General features: G+C 44.2%; 1 protein-coding gene across 1 annotated transcript in view; it reads right to left on the bottom strand.

Annotated features, from left to right (window-relative positions):
- ADGRG2 (adhesion G protein-coupled receptor G2) overlaps positions 1–3,397 on the bottom strand; it is a 97,403-nt gene extending 94,006 nt beyond the window's left edge. Inside the window, 1 exon segment of the mRNA XM_033202001.1 lies at positions 3,356–3,397. The gene's annotated coding sequence lies outside the window, so the exon portion shown is untranslated.
- Positions 3,398–14,521: the final 11,124 nt, after the last annotated feature.

The raw sequence follows: 14,521 nt of genomic DNA, 5'->3' as shown, positions 1-14,521 counted from the left end.
GGAGAGTCCTTAGATTTCTACCCATTATATAAATCAAATGAGACTGTTTGCAGATTTCTCCAAGATGCTCACAGAAATGTCTAGCAGCAATTTCAAATCTTGTAAATTGAGGTAGTTTGAATAAATATTGGACAAAAGGAACTGTTCTGAACTTCAGCAACAACATTTTTTGAAGATAAGGTCACCAAGAACTAAAACCAGTATTACTGTAGTAAGAGAAACAACATCCCATATGCCAAAAACAACCATGTCCTAAAGATGACAGGAACTAGGTTAACTGGTAAGTGCTGAATAGGAACTCTAAAACAGCAGTCTTGTATGTTGTTTGTCAGAGCACAAAGTCAAGCCAATGCTGAGCCATACAGCCTCATCGCAGTGTGAAACGTTCACATCTCTAGAATCAAATGGAAGGAAATGATTTATTTGGTCTTTACAGTGCAAAAATGATTTTCTTAATAAGCGGTAAGTGCTTTCTGATGCAGAAAAAGGAAGCTTTATGCAATAAAACAAGTGAATCAATATCAGACGTGCAAGATTAGAACTAAATTGTGCACTTAATGTAAACATACACTCACCAAACCTGGTGAGGGGTGTTCTGCTTTTTTGTTTGGTTTGGTTTTTGTTTTGTTTTTTTTTTGAGACGGAGTTTCACTCTTGTCACCCAGGCTGGAATACAATGGCGTGATCTCGGCTCACCGCAACCTCCACCTCCCTGGTTCAAGTGATTCTTCTGCCTCAGCCTCCTGAATAGCTGGGATTACAGGTGCCTGCCACCACGCCTGGCTAATTTTTGTATTTTTAGAAGAGACAGGGTTTTACCCTGTTGGCCAGGCTGGTCTCGAACTCCTGACCTCAGGTGATCCACCCACCTTGGCCTCCCAAAGTGCTGGGATTATAGACGTGAGCCACCGCGCCCGGCTGAGGGGTGTTCTGTTTTTTGGCTCCCTTGCTCATCTCCAAATTTCTCCACTCTCTATACCTCTGATCTACCATACTCTTGATTAGCCATGTGTGAATATCCAAGGCAAGGTGAAAGCCTACTTCATCTCTCCCCTCACTCTTCAGGGTCTTCCCCAATGCTTGCAGTGTGTTTAACACACACAAATGAGCAGAATAGCATAGGATTCGGGAACATGCATGGTAGAGCCTTCACATCTAAACTCTACCACTTACAGTGTAAACTTGGGCTGTTCCTTAACCTCTCTGGAGTTTAAAATTCTTCATCTGAAGACATGGAAGTAATGCTAGGACCTATTTCACAGGGTTCTGTGGGGATTAAATGAGGTAATATAATGAAAGTCTTAGTTTAGTCAAGAAGTGTTAGCTACGATTACAAGCATAATTAGAAGACAAGCTTCTGTTTTGTTGTTGTTGTTGTTTGGTTGTTGTTTGCTTGCTTTTTTTGTGACAGGGTTTTGCTCTGTCACCCAGGCTGGAGTGCAGTGGTGCAATCTCGGCTCACTGCAACCTCCACCTGCCAGGCTCAAGAGATCTTCCTGCTCAGGCTCCCACGTAGCTGGGACTACAGGCACACGCCACCACCCCCCGCTAAAGAAGATAAGTTTATAATACACTCCAGTCCTAAATGTAAACAGATTTTGGAATTATTTCCAAAATAATTGACGTTCATTCAACTAGTTGACGAATATTTATTGAAGTTCTGTTACAAGCAAGATTCTATGCCAGGGACTCGAGATACTGCAAAAAACAAGGCAGATACCTTTCCTGCCCCCGAGAGCTTAATAGCCACTACTCAGATTCATTGGTCATTGGCATGGCCAAATAAATAGTGATTTTTTTAAAACAACAAACAAAAGATACTTTCTGTTCAATGGCTCATCAGACTCAACTTGGCCTAAAAACAAAAACAAGGAAGCAGAACACAATAGCCTCTCCTATATAGGCTTGGTCTCCACCTCACCCCCACACCCACAGCAGGCACTTGACAAATATTTTTTCATTGATTTGGTCCACAATCTACTACTGCAAAATAATTCTATCAATATGTAGAGGAGAGAAATAAGAGACTCTTCTTAAAAGCTCCTGGGGCATTGATCTGCACTGCAGGGCTGGGGCAGGGATAGGGCAAAAGCACATGGTTAGTGGTCATCTAGGAAACCATGCCGGAGAGGAAGCGAGGGACTCAGGAAACCAACCCCGCCTTACCCACCAGGGCCCACCCCCCACCAGGATTCTGTGCCCTTCCTTAGTTTTGTCATCACACCATGCCAATTCCTGTTTCAGGTCCCAGCTGGGCCATTTACCAGCTGTGTGACCCCGCTCAGGTGTTGTAACCTTATTTATAGCAATAACTTACTAGCATCTATTATAATAACGATGTGTTATTTATCATGTAAGTTATAATAGGATCATTCTAATTTGTATTCATTATGATATTTATATTGTTTACAAAATTTTGATAATTTATGTCAATGAATTCCCAGAAATAACCACTATTTATGAGTCTCAAAAGAAATAGGCTGGGTACAGTGGCTCACGCCTGTAATCCCAGCACTTTGGGAGGCTGAAGCAGGAGGATGGATTGAGGCCAGGAGTTTGAGACCTGTCTGGCAGCATAGGGAGATCCTGTCTCTATAAAAAATAAAAAATTAGCCAGGCATGGTTGCATGCACCTGTGGTCCCAGCTACTCAGGAGGCTGAGGTGGGAGGATCACTTGAGCCTGGGAGGTCAAGACTGCAGTGAGCTGTGACTGCACCACCGCGCTCCAACCTGGGTGACAGAGGGAGACCCTGTCTCAAAAAAAAAAAAAAAAAAGAGAGAGAGAAATAGGAAGCGTGAAAGTAGTGGCTTCAGAATTTCTATCTAGAAGAGGGTCATGGGCAGAAATCTGGTTGGAAGGATCCTTTGACAGTTGCATTTGCACAGCACTTAGGTCAGAGAGAGAACAAACACTTCCTTGGTCGATTTCAAAACATGACAAAAGCTGTTAGAGCCAAGGGACACATGTCCAGGGAGCAGGAAAGGGGAAAGCAGTGAAACAGAATCCCAAATAATTCCACGTAAATGATCATTATCTTTCCCCAGCTTTGATCGCACCATGTAACTTCAAAATCGGTACCCGTTTCTGAACGCCCATTCAAAAGCAATTGGGTTACCAAGAAGAAACAGGTCACCAATAGAATCCCCAAGGAAAAGAAAGTGTCTGAAGGAAAGAGAGCTCCAAGTGGGAGTGAGGAGTTAAAAACAAAACAAAACAAACAAAAAAGAATAAAGTTGATATAGGGATGGGAATTTGCAATGAAGGAGGGAAAATAGGAAAGAAAAAAAAAAAAAACCCAAGCCAACATGTTCCTCATTTCTACTACATTATCTCGTAGAAATAACATCACTCACCTGACTGCGAGTTCAGAAAAAAAGGTGGAGAACCTCTGTGCACACCTGAAAATGAAAAATAATAATAATAAAAAAAGCAAAATTAGGCCAGTGGAAAGTAGACTTTCTTGACTGCATAATACTTCAATACTGCAGTGAGCTCATCAGTCGAGGCCCCGTGGGTTCCTTACTGCACGTCACAGCTTGAACTTGGCAGTGGAGTTACAGAAAAAATGGATGTAAACCCTGCTTTTGAGGAATTTATATAAAAACTGGAAGCGCAAGCCCAAAGCCAGTTTGGGGACTGATCTTGTTAATGTTTTTTGTTTTGTTTTGTTTTGTTTTGAGACGGAGTCTCGCTCTATCACCCAGGCTGGAGTGCAGCGGCATGATCTCGGCTCACTGTAACCTCCGCCTCCCAGGTTCAAGCGATTCTCCTGCCTCAGCCTCCTGAGTAGCTGGCATTACAGGCACACGCTACCACACCTGGCTAATTTTTTTTTTTTTTTTTCATTTTTAGTAGAGACTAGGTTTCACCATGTTGGCCAGGCTGGTCTTGAACTTCTGACCTCAGGTGATTCGCCCACCTCAGCCTCCCAAAGTGCTGGGATTACAGGTGTGAGCCACCACGCCCAGCCTTGTTAATGTTTTTGTGGCATGAATTACTGTTCAGCTGAAGTCTTCATTAACAGTATCACAGGGCACTGGACAACGAAGTGATTGGACCAGACCTGGGGTGGGGTGGTCTCTTCTAGAGACCCTGCTTGGGTAGATATTTCTTTGTGTGTTTGTGACTTCACTTCCCTAGAACCTAAACTCCTTGATATCAAGGATTGGGGCATTTAGGTCTCTTGTGCCAGAGGCAGAATTCTTTCTCCACTAAAGGGCTAACTCTTGGTTAATTACTAAGTTTGGCTCAGAGTTGAAAGGGGAACATGGGGATATTTGCAATGACATGAGGGAAAATGCAGATGCATGCTGGGGAAAGAATGGGGTATCTACCCAAGACAGAGAGCACTGCTGACAACCTGACTTGTATCTTTTAGAATATTCCAACATGCCTCACTTCTGAACCAAAACATTGGTCCAGCTATTAGCTTGAAGATAACAGTCGCTTCATGTAATGGTGTCTTCTCATGAGAAATAGGACATAATGACTTTCAAATGAAGATCTGTGATAAGAAACGATCTCTAAGGTCATTTTGGAACCAATTGACCTACTGCTGGCATCTCTCAACAGACTATTATAATAGCAGTTCAGTGCCCAGCAATCCCATTACTGGGTATATACCCAAAGGAATATAAATCATTCTGTTATAAAGACACATGCACACATATGTTTACTGCAGCACTATTCACGATAGCAAAGACATGGGATCTACCTAAATGCCCATCAATGATAGACTGGATAAAGAAAATGTGGTGCATATACACCATGGAATACTATGCAACCATAAAAAGGAATGAGATCATGTCCTTTGCAGGGACATGGATGGAGCTGGAAGCCATCATCCTCAGCAAACTAATGCAGGAACAGAAAACCAAACACCACATAGTCTCACTTATAAGCGGAAGCTGAGCAATGTGAACACACAGACACATGGAGGGGAACAACACACACCAGGGCCTGTCGGGGAGGGGGTGGGTAGAGAATCAAGAAGAATAGCTAATGCATGCTGGGCTTAATACCTAGGTGATGGGTTGATAAGTACAGCAAATCACCATGGCACACATTCACCTGTGTAACAAACCTGCACATCCTGCACACGTACCCCAGAACTTAAAAGACAAAAATGAAGGCCAACCATGTTGTCCTGTCCTATGATGAACAATTGCAAACACATGTCCCAATGCTGAATGTGGACTAAATGTAGGATTAACAACTGAAAAACATTTCAATAATCAAAGAAAGAAAGAAATTGATTGTGACTTGAGTATCGAAAGAAGTTCATTTAACATTTGTGAAAATGAGAATTTTCTACATAGGGATTTCTGATAATATTTTGATGAAATTTCCCAACCCAAGCACACTACCTCTTCCAAAACCTTATTGACAACCATAATAAAGCACACTTAATGGTTCTTGGGAATCCAGTTTATTAATGAACAACAGGAGGCTCTGTCTGCTCCTTTGGAATACTTACAGGTAGAAAAGTAGGGCAAGCAACATGACATTTGTTTTCCCAGTGGATGAAAAAATTGAAAAGCCTAGTAATATCCAAAACTGGAGAGCATGTGAGGAAATAAACACCTGCATACACCATTGGTGGAAACATAAACTCTGAGAGAGTAATTTAGCTATGTTTTAAAATTTTAATGTGCATGCTTTTTGATACAGAAATTCAAATTCCAGAGACTGTCCCCACAGAAATACTGACACATAGATACAAAAATACATACACAAATACTGTCATTGCAGCTGTGTGTGTGGTGGGGGGAGCCTAAGTTTCCATTAGTAGATGAAGAGTTAAACAAAGGTACATCTGTGTTTTGGAATATTATGCAACATTTAAAAGTGAAGTTTATTTAGATGTATTAACATATAGAGATTGTCAGTGCAAATAAGGCAGGAGAAAAAAACAGGTTTCTGAATAATATATATGAGGACTTGTTAAGACACAATCAAAGTTATATGTGTATGCTTATTTTTTTTTATTGGAAATGGGGTCTTGCCCTGTCGCCCAGGCTGAAGTGCAGTGGCTCGATCACAGCTCACTGTAGCCTCCCACTCTTGAGTTCAAGTGATCCTCCCACCTCAGTCTCCCGGGTAGCTAAGACTACAGTCATGTGCAACCATGCTCGGCTAATTTGCTAGTTATTTTGTAGAGATGGGGTCTCACCATGTTGCCCAGGCTGGTCTCAAACTCCTGGACTCAAGCAATCCTCCCGCCTTGACCTCCCAAAGTGCTGAGATTACAGACGTGAGCCACTGCACGTGGCCTATCCTTATTAATACAGTGACAAGGGTGGATACATACAAAATAGCCTGGAAGGAAACCCACCAATAACCCAGGAGTGTGAGGAGGGAAAGGATGAAGGCAAATTGCTACTCCATAGAACACAAGCATGTCTTCACATAGTACTTACACAATTAAGTAGATTTCTTCTAGTGAAGAAAAGCAGAACAGAAGGAGGGCCGAACAGAGCTTCTCCATCAAGCTCAGGGGGTAGGGAATGGGAGGGAAAGCCATCACTTGCTCAGCTCAACGTCATCTCCCCTCCGCCTGCTCAACCTCATCTCCCCTCCGCCTGCTCAACCTCAGTTAGAAAGGCCCAACTGGGAACACAACGACTTCTGGTTTCAGGGCCAAGAAACCAGCTTCCCAGCCAGGGAACAGGAACCCACTTCAGCAAGTTGTGGAAAAGAAGGGCAAGAGCAACGATGCAAAAATGCCTGACGAATACCGAGGCCTCAAATTCATTAAAGAATGGCCCATCCTTCAGTCCACAGACCCCTGCTTGCTCCTGTGGCCACCACACACCCATCAGCCTTTATCTCCTAGAGAAGCGTAACAGGAATGAGGATCTGATGAGCACTAGCACTTCAGTGACAAAACATAGTGACTGCCAATGTTTGGGGTTCTTACATCACTGAAGGGAAAGGGCAAGTCACAAAAGGAACCGTATCAACTTATGTAAGACATGGCACGGAACGGAGAAATTTTGCAGAGAAGAACAGCAAACTCACCACTTGCTAGGATTCATGAAACCTCCCACAGTTGCAGACTGCCCCAAACCATGACATCAGGGAGGCTGGGAAGCCACCCAACTTCCTCTATTTATCAAACTGGCTAAAACCCAGGGTAATACCAGCGTGACCCAAAAAATAAATTTTAAAAAAGGCAGGCAGACTTTACAAGTGGTTTGGGTGGGAAGGAAACGACCTCCGGGTGTACTTAAAAGCCCTGCTCCAGTTTAGGGCCGCTCTCAGGGAGGTTGTGTCCAAGAGTCAAAACTCCCATCCTGGGCGCCTGGCCACGGCACCCACACATCCTAGGGATAATCTGCAACCCACTGGGGAAAGAGCACAGGTAACAGCAGCCCTAGGCAGTTGTCCCACTGCCCTCCAAGGAAAGACCAACCAAAAAAACCAAAACCAACCAAAACAGAACTGTGACATGCAGCATCCTGGAGGGTTCAGCACTTCATTAGGAACCTAATGATTCATTAGTGACCCAGACCGACAGGCACAGACTGGCTCAAAGTTCCTGGCGATGACACTGACACCGACACCATGGAATAAATGACCAGAGGACAAAGAGGCCTTGATACATTGGGATGGGGCCAGAAAGAAGGAAAGAGGACTTTCTTCACACTAGTAGGAAAAACAAATTGCACAAATGGAGATGATGGGGAAGGCAAAGTTATATACAGGAGAAGGTTGGGGATATGCACATTCTTGGTTTTAGAATGGTAGCTATTGCCATCGAGGAACAAACAAGAGTGGTTCTAAAACCTTGTAGTGGCCCCGGTACTGATCAGACCCTGCCTAATAGGACCCTGACCTGCACAGACTGGTTTGTTCAGTTCTGGATGCCACCACTCAAGAGGAGTTAAACTGTAAGATGGCTCTGGAAAACTAATGATCATCATTCAACAAACATTTAACTGGGTGCCTACTATGTGCCAAAAAACAAGGCCACTCTGTACGGTTGTGCAGGTTGTGCCCTGCACAAAGGCTCATAGCCAAGGGGACTGGCGAGCCTGAATCCAGAATGCCAGGCTTTGGCATCAGCTGCGGGCAGTTATGGGAGCACTGAGGAAGGACACCTAACCCAGTGTGGGGAAATGGATCCAGGAAAATCTCATCTAGGAAGTAATCATCAGGCTGCAGCCTAAAGGGCACAACTCCCTTTATATGAAGACATGGGCGAGAGTATTCCAAAGAGAGGAAATGGCTGAAACCAAGGCACAGCCAAAGAGTTTAAAGTGGAAGGACAGTGTCCTGTGTCCATCCTTGTTAAATTGTAGAAGTGACTAACAGAGCTTTCGGAATTGCTTTGTGAAACATCTCAAAAGATTACTCCTGGTCATCAGTCTGGAGGGGCTGCATGCTGAGGTGGAAAGAAGCAGCCAGGAGAAGTCATCAGTGGACCTCTTGCAGCCATTGCTACCACGCTTTATTTTCCTGCAGCATGAGAAGCTTTCTTTTCTCTCTTCCCTTCCCTCCAGTCTTCTCTCCCTCTTTTCTCTTCTACTCTCCTTCACCCTACAGTGTCCCCCTTTTCCTTCCCTTCCCTTACCTAGCTTGAGGCTTGCCACGTATATTCTGTGGGCTAGAATGTTGCTGGTCACCTCTGCCCAGAGCTGGAGAAGAGAGTATCAAAGACCACATGGTGAGAGCCTCACCTTCAAATGACTCTCAGACCTCCAGTCCCAATGGCCTGGGTGAGGCAACCACCAACTCTCTACCCAAGATGACAGAACTAAGGCATTCCAAAATGGGACATAACCTTCCTTAGGGTATAAACAATTCTCACTTTCATATTTGCATAGGCAAGAATTTACCAATTTTTTTACAAAAACTTTAGTTTACTATTTCACAAAAAGAACACTTATATACTTGATTTTTTAAATGCAAGTCTGACATTAAGCTATATTCATACAAAGTTCACCAGAGTGAGCTTTCTTCCATTAATATGAAAACATTTCACAGGAAAATTGAATTTCGATCATCACAACTTAAATCAATCTCAATTGAGATGACTGATATTTTCTAATTAACTCTGAACTTCTCTTTCTACTGGGTAGCAAAAAGCACTGACCATTTCCCTCTATTTAAACTGTGTTTTGATATTTTCTTTTCTTTTTTGTTTTTTGTTTGTTTGTTTGTTTTTTCCTTGAGACTGGGTCTCCTCTGTTGCTCAGGCTTAAGTGCAGTGGCGCAATTACTGCAGTCTCAATATCCCAGGCTCGAGTAATGCCATCGCCTCAGCCTCCTGAGTAGCTGGGACTACAGACACATGCCACTACACCCAGCTACTTGATGGGTTTCACTATGTTGCCCAGGCTGGTCTCCAACTCCTGGGCTCAAGCAATCCTTCTGCCTCTGCCTCCCAAAGTCCTGGGATTACAGGTGTGAGCCACCACACCTGGCCTGATATTGTATTTTCAATGATGAGAGAAAATATGACCAAAAGCCACACAGATAAGGAAAGAACAATTGTTCAGGTAGGATGGGTCTCACCAAGTAGTAAGAAAACAACACACATAAATGTTTCCTTTGTTTAGTAAGCCTTTGTTGTATATTGGACACTTGGGCTATAAATTAAGGCTGGTGCATTAAATTTTTTCTATTTCCATATATATCTGCCACATGAGATGTACTAAATCTTAACTCCAGGAAATAAAAGATGAGGAAACCCTTGCCCATAAAGTTATTATTCTCACTGGAAATGATTAAGAAGTTACCTTATTATCTAGCCCTATTTGACAGAAAAACTGTGGAAGATAGGAATTTAGTGATTTATAATAACATTTTAAAAATTCAATTTGAGGGCCTCAAACTCCACCTCAAAATTGCTGTATCTCTGCCAACTTTGCCAGCAAGAGAAGTTTCTAGCCCCTCCCTTTTGTGGCTGATTGCAAAGCTGCTCATAAACTCTTCCTAGGGTGGAGGGTGGAAGGAGGGAGAGGATCAGAAAAAACAACTAGTGGGTACTAGGTTTAATACCTGGGTGATGAAATAATATGCACAACAAATCCCCATGACACAAGTTTACCCATATAACAAACCTGCATACGTATACTTGAACTTAAAATAAAAGTTAAATAAAAATAAAATAAAAACCAAACTCTTCCTATTCTAGTTTGCCTATCCATTTTGCCTATCCAAAATCACATTGCAAAATCCATGCAATGTGATTTTGCAGCTCCTCCTATCAAAAGGTGGAGTCTGTTGCTCCACCCCTTGAATGTAGCAAATGTGATACAACCAGAAGCGTGAAAAGTGCTCGAGCATGGAATTTGCTCTCTCTTGCTGCTCTTTAAGGGTCAAGCCACCATGTAAGAGTGGAAACCAGCCTGAGCTAGCTGGCCAGATGATGAAAGACACATGCCTGGTCACGCATTGCTCCATACAAGTGCTGGCCAACCCCAGGCAAAGGGTCATCTGGTAGACTGGCAGCTGACAGCAGATGCATGAGTGAGCCCAACTGAGACCAGAAGAAGAACCATCTTGCTGAGCCCTGCCAAAATTGTGGACTCAAAAATTGTGAACTAATTAAAATGGTTGTTGCTTTAAGTGGCTAAGTTTTGGGCTGTTTTGTTACGTGGAAAAAACTAACTTATACACCTTCTTTCTTATTTTCCTTCCTCCTCATTCTTTCCCTTCCTCTTTATCTACCCTTTCTTCCTTTCATTATTTCTCCCCACTCATCTTCCTTTCTTCTTTTCCTTCAGTAAGTACTACAAATACCCATTTAAGGGAAGGACCCATTATGTATAAGATGCTGGCCTGGGCTGATTCAATTCTAATTCTAATTCTAATTCAAAGCCAGGCTCATTTTACGCTCCCTCTATACACTTCCTCTGGAGCCCACATAAGCAGATTCTGCAGACCTTGCATGGTCCATGGGCCCTACTCATAAAGACATGAACCAAGATGTTTCCGCAGACACTAGGCAGAGTTTGCAGCCAGTTTCTGAGCATTTGCTGGTGATAATCTCCCTGAAAGAAATGTTTGTCACTGTGACCTGTTGAGTGTGTTCTAGCCCTCCCTTCTACCTGTTGCTCCTAGCCACCGGAGAGGAGAAGAAAATGGGCCTTCGAGCCAGACACCCAAGGGTTAAGGGCATGGTTTAAGGCCCCCCTCCCTCATGTGGCTGCCCAGGCTAAGAAAGAAGACAATATATTTATAACTACAGGAAACAATGTACTGTGAGTGGTAAAATGCTTAGATTTCCATTTGTTTACTATACAAATAAGAGAAAATCAATACGTTCATCTTGCTAATGACATCAAGCCACTCAGTACAACTCAGAAGCTGGAAGGTCATTTCTTGAAATGCTTGTCTTTCTTCTTCCACATTCCTAATTTATTCTTTATTCTCACTCTAACTTATTTTTTTCCCCTGAATGATTTTTTTTTTTGGACTTTTTAAAAGTTGACTTTTCCTTAGTGTCCCAGAACCTATCTGTTTGTGGTTATAATGTTAATGTTTAGAAAGGTCAAATTAGATGTTGAGGTTGGGCAAGTGTTCATTTTCTAATGAGGAAACAAAGATGTGATACAAAAATTCACACCAAGAAGTGCGATATTGCGATTACAGCAAGTGCCACGAAGCAACACATCAGTAGCTCTGGGTGAAGACAGTGGGATCTGACCTAAGGGATTGGGGAAGGCTTCCCTGTGGAAGTGATGCTGAAACTGGAAGGGTAAGTGAGAGGAACTTGCCCACCAAAGAGGCAGGGAAAGACCGTATCAAGTAGAGGAAGTAGTATGTGCAAAGGCACTGTGGCAAGAGGTAATGTCATTCACGTAAGGAACTGAAGAAAGGTAGGAGTGGACAGGACATGCCGAGGCAAGGAAGGGCAGTGAAAGATGAGGCTGGAGAGACAGAAAAGGCCCAGCTCCCAAGGGGGCTTGGTGGCCAAGGTAAGGATTTGTACATCTGTTTCAAGAGCCATGGAAAGTCACTGAAGGATTTTAAACAGTGGGCAGTGTGTTCAGATTCACATTTTGACAAGATTGTTCTACCAATTTTTGCATGGAAAATGAATAGGAGGGGGTCTCAGTGGAAGTGGGGGTCCAGTTTGGAATTTCAGCTCTCCATTCTCAAACATTGTTCTGAAGGTCTGAGCAATTCAGTAAAACAAAAATCCAAAGTAAGAATTAGAATCAATTCGAGGTGAGAAACAAGGCTAGATGAAGATGGTGGTGGTGGTGATGAACGATGGACATACTGAGCAGCATTCAGGAGGAAGAATTGACATGCCTTGGGTCTGGGTTGGATATAAAGAGTGAAAAAGTGGCAGGCACTGCCTAGAGTTCTGCTAAGGCAAGTGAGGATCAAAGGCAGTGAAGCAGCTGCGTGTGAACTGGAATCCAGGTCACCTGACAACTTGTCCACCCCTGGGGTCTGGTGTGCCTTCTCACCACAGCCACTGGCCCTCTGCCAGCCCAATCCACAGCCTTCGATCCCAGCTCCTGCAGCATCCCAGCATCCCACTGCTGCTAGGTTACAAGTGTATGGGATGCTTTCTCGAAATACTTTTGGCCTTCATAGTCACATGTAATTTCTACAGCGTTAACACCTTCCAGCTTTTTCCCTCACATCAGTTCCCCTGCAACAACTTGAAAATAAGTCAGGTATCAATGACAACAAATTAGCAGAGTAGATGGTCAATGCCTAATTTGATGGGGGCAGAGAATAAAACTGGGGGAGGGGGTGAAATTAACCAGACAGAGCAGCTTTAGAAAGATGAGCTTGGAGTCAGGTGTCTGGAGAGAATGAGAACGGTCAAAGGCAGGAGGGGGAGAGGAAATCCAAAGGGGCAGGTGCAAGGACAGTAACTTCCCAAGCTGCAGGGGATGGCCATAGCCTGGCCCATCAAGAGAGGGAAAGCAGTCTGCAGCTCCAAGTGGGGTGTGCACAGTACCTTTTTACCTGCTCTTACTCTCCAGCCTCACCCTCCTCACCAGCATCTTAAAATTTGGTCCTGGCCGGCGCGGTGGCTCAAGCCTGTAATCCCAGCACTTTGGGAGGCCGAGATGGGCGGATCACGAGGTCAGGAGATCGAGATCATCCTGGCTAACATGGTGAAACCCCGTCGCTATTAAAAAATACAAAAAACTAGCCAGGCGAGGTGGCAGGCGCCTGTAGTCCCAGCTACTCAGGAGGCTGAGGCAGGAGAATGGCGTAAACCCAGGAGGCAGAGCTTGCAGGGGGCTGAGATCTGCCCACTGCACTCCAGCCTGGGCGACAGAGCGAGACTCCATCTCAAAAAAAAAAAAAAAAAAATTCGGTCCTTGCCCCTGTCAGGAGCAACTGCACAAACCCATCCTGAACCAGGACCTAGTCCAGGAGTTGTCTGGCGAGATGGAGGAGGACCTTCACATTGTGCCTTAGAGCCTTCAGTTGCACTTGTTCCGTGAAGGCTATGAGGCAATTAACAATCAAGACCGGCCGGGCGCGGTGGCTCAAGCCTGTAATCCCAGCACTTTGGGAGGCCGAGATGGGCGGATCACGAGGTCAGGAGATCGAGACCATTCTGGCTAACACGGTGAAACCCCGTCTCTACTAAAAAATACAAAAAAATAAAACTAGCCAGGCGAGGTGGCAGGCTCCTGTAGTCCCAGCCACTCGGGAGGCTGAGGCAGGAGAATGGCATAAACCTGGGAGGCGGAGCTTGCAGTGAGCTGAGATCCGGCCACTGTACTCCAGCCTGGGCAACAGAGCGAGACTCCGTCTCAAAAAAAAAAAAAAAAAACCACCAAGACCACAGATGACAAAATGGCACTTTGTATTCCCTCCTTACCCCCTGCAAAGAAATCAAGTTCAAGGAGAATATAAATTAGAGAAGGAGATCAGGACCAAGGAGGGAAACTGGGAAGTTGGGAAGTAGGTAAGTAGGTCACAAGGCCTTCACCTTTATATTATCAAACTACAAACATGGTTCTTTGGTGCCCAAATAGAAAAGGGGATCATGTTTTATTCTGAAATCTTATCCATGAACAAGAGAAAACATGACAATCCTTAGAGAAGGCCAAGCTTTTCCTCTCAGCTAGTCCTCAACTGACCTGCTCAGGGCTTGGCCACACTCAGCACCTCCACTTCCTCTTCCCAGCGTCTCCTGAACTGATTTCAATCGGGCTTTTGTGTTATTCTTATCAAGGTCATAACTTCCACCTTGGTACAGTTCTCAGATCTCAGCTTACTCCTCTCAGCAGTCTTGAATGGTAGATCCCACAGTCTGCAGGAAGTTGTGGCCCTTGACTGAGCCCCTCTTCTAAATGGAGGCCAGTCTGTGTGCACAAGGAGAGGATAAAGGGGGAACGTTCTGAGAAGGCAAAAAACTCACGTGTTCACTCCTATGCGTGGATGAACAGTGGGAGAAAACGTGCTCATGGTCATAAGAACACTGCTTTGAGGACACAAATATGGGAGTGACTGATTATATGTTTTGTGTGTTTGGGGAGATGGCAGGCAGGGAAACATGTTCTATCTCAGAGAGTCTGAAGATGACG

The sequence above is a fragment of the Trachypithecus francoisi genome, unplaced genomic scaffold, assembly GCF_009764315.1.
Source record: "Trachypithecus francoisi isolate TF-2019V2 unplaced genomic scaffold, Tfra_2.0 Lachesis_group6, whole genome shotgun sequence".
Classification (NCBI taxonomy): Eukaryota; Metazoa; Chordata; class Mammalia; order Primates; family Cercopithecidae; genus Trachypithecus; species Trachypithecus francoisi.
Note: the sequence above shows the minus strand (reverse complement) of the source record. Positions and strands in the feature narration are given on the sequence as shown.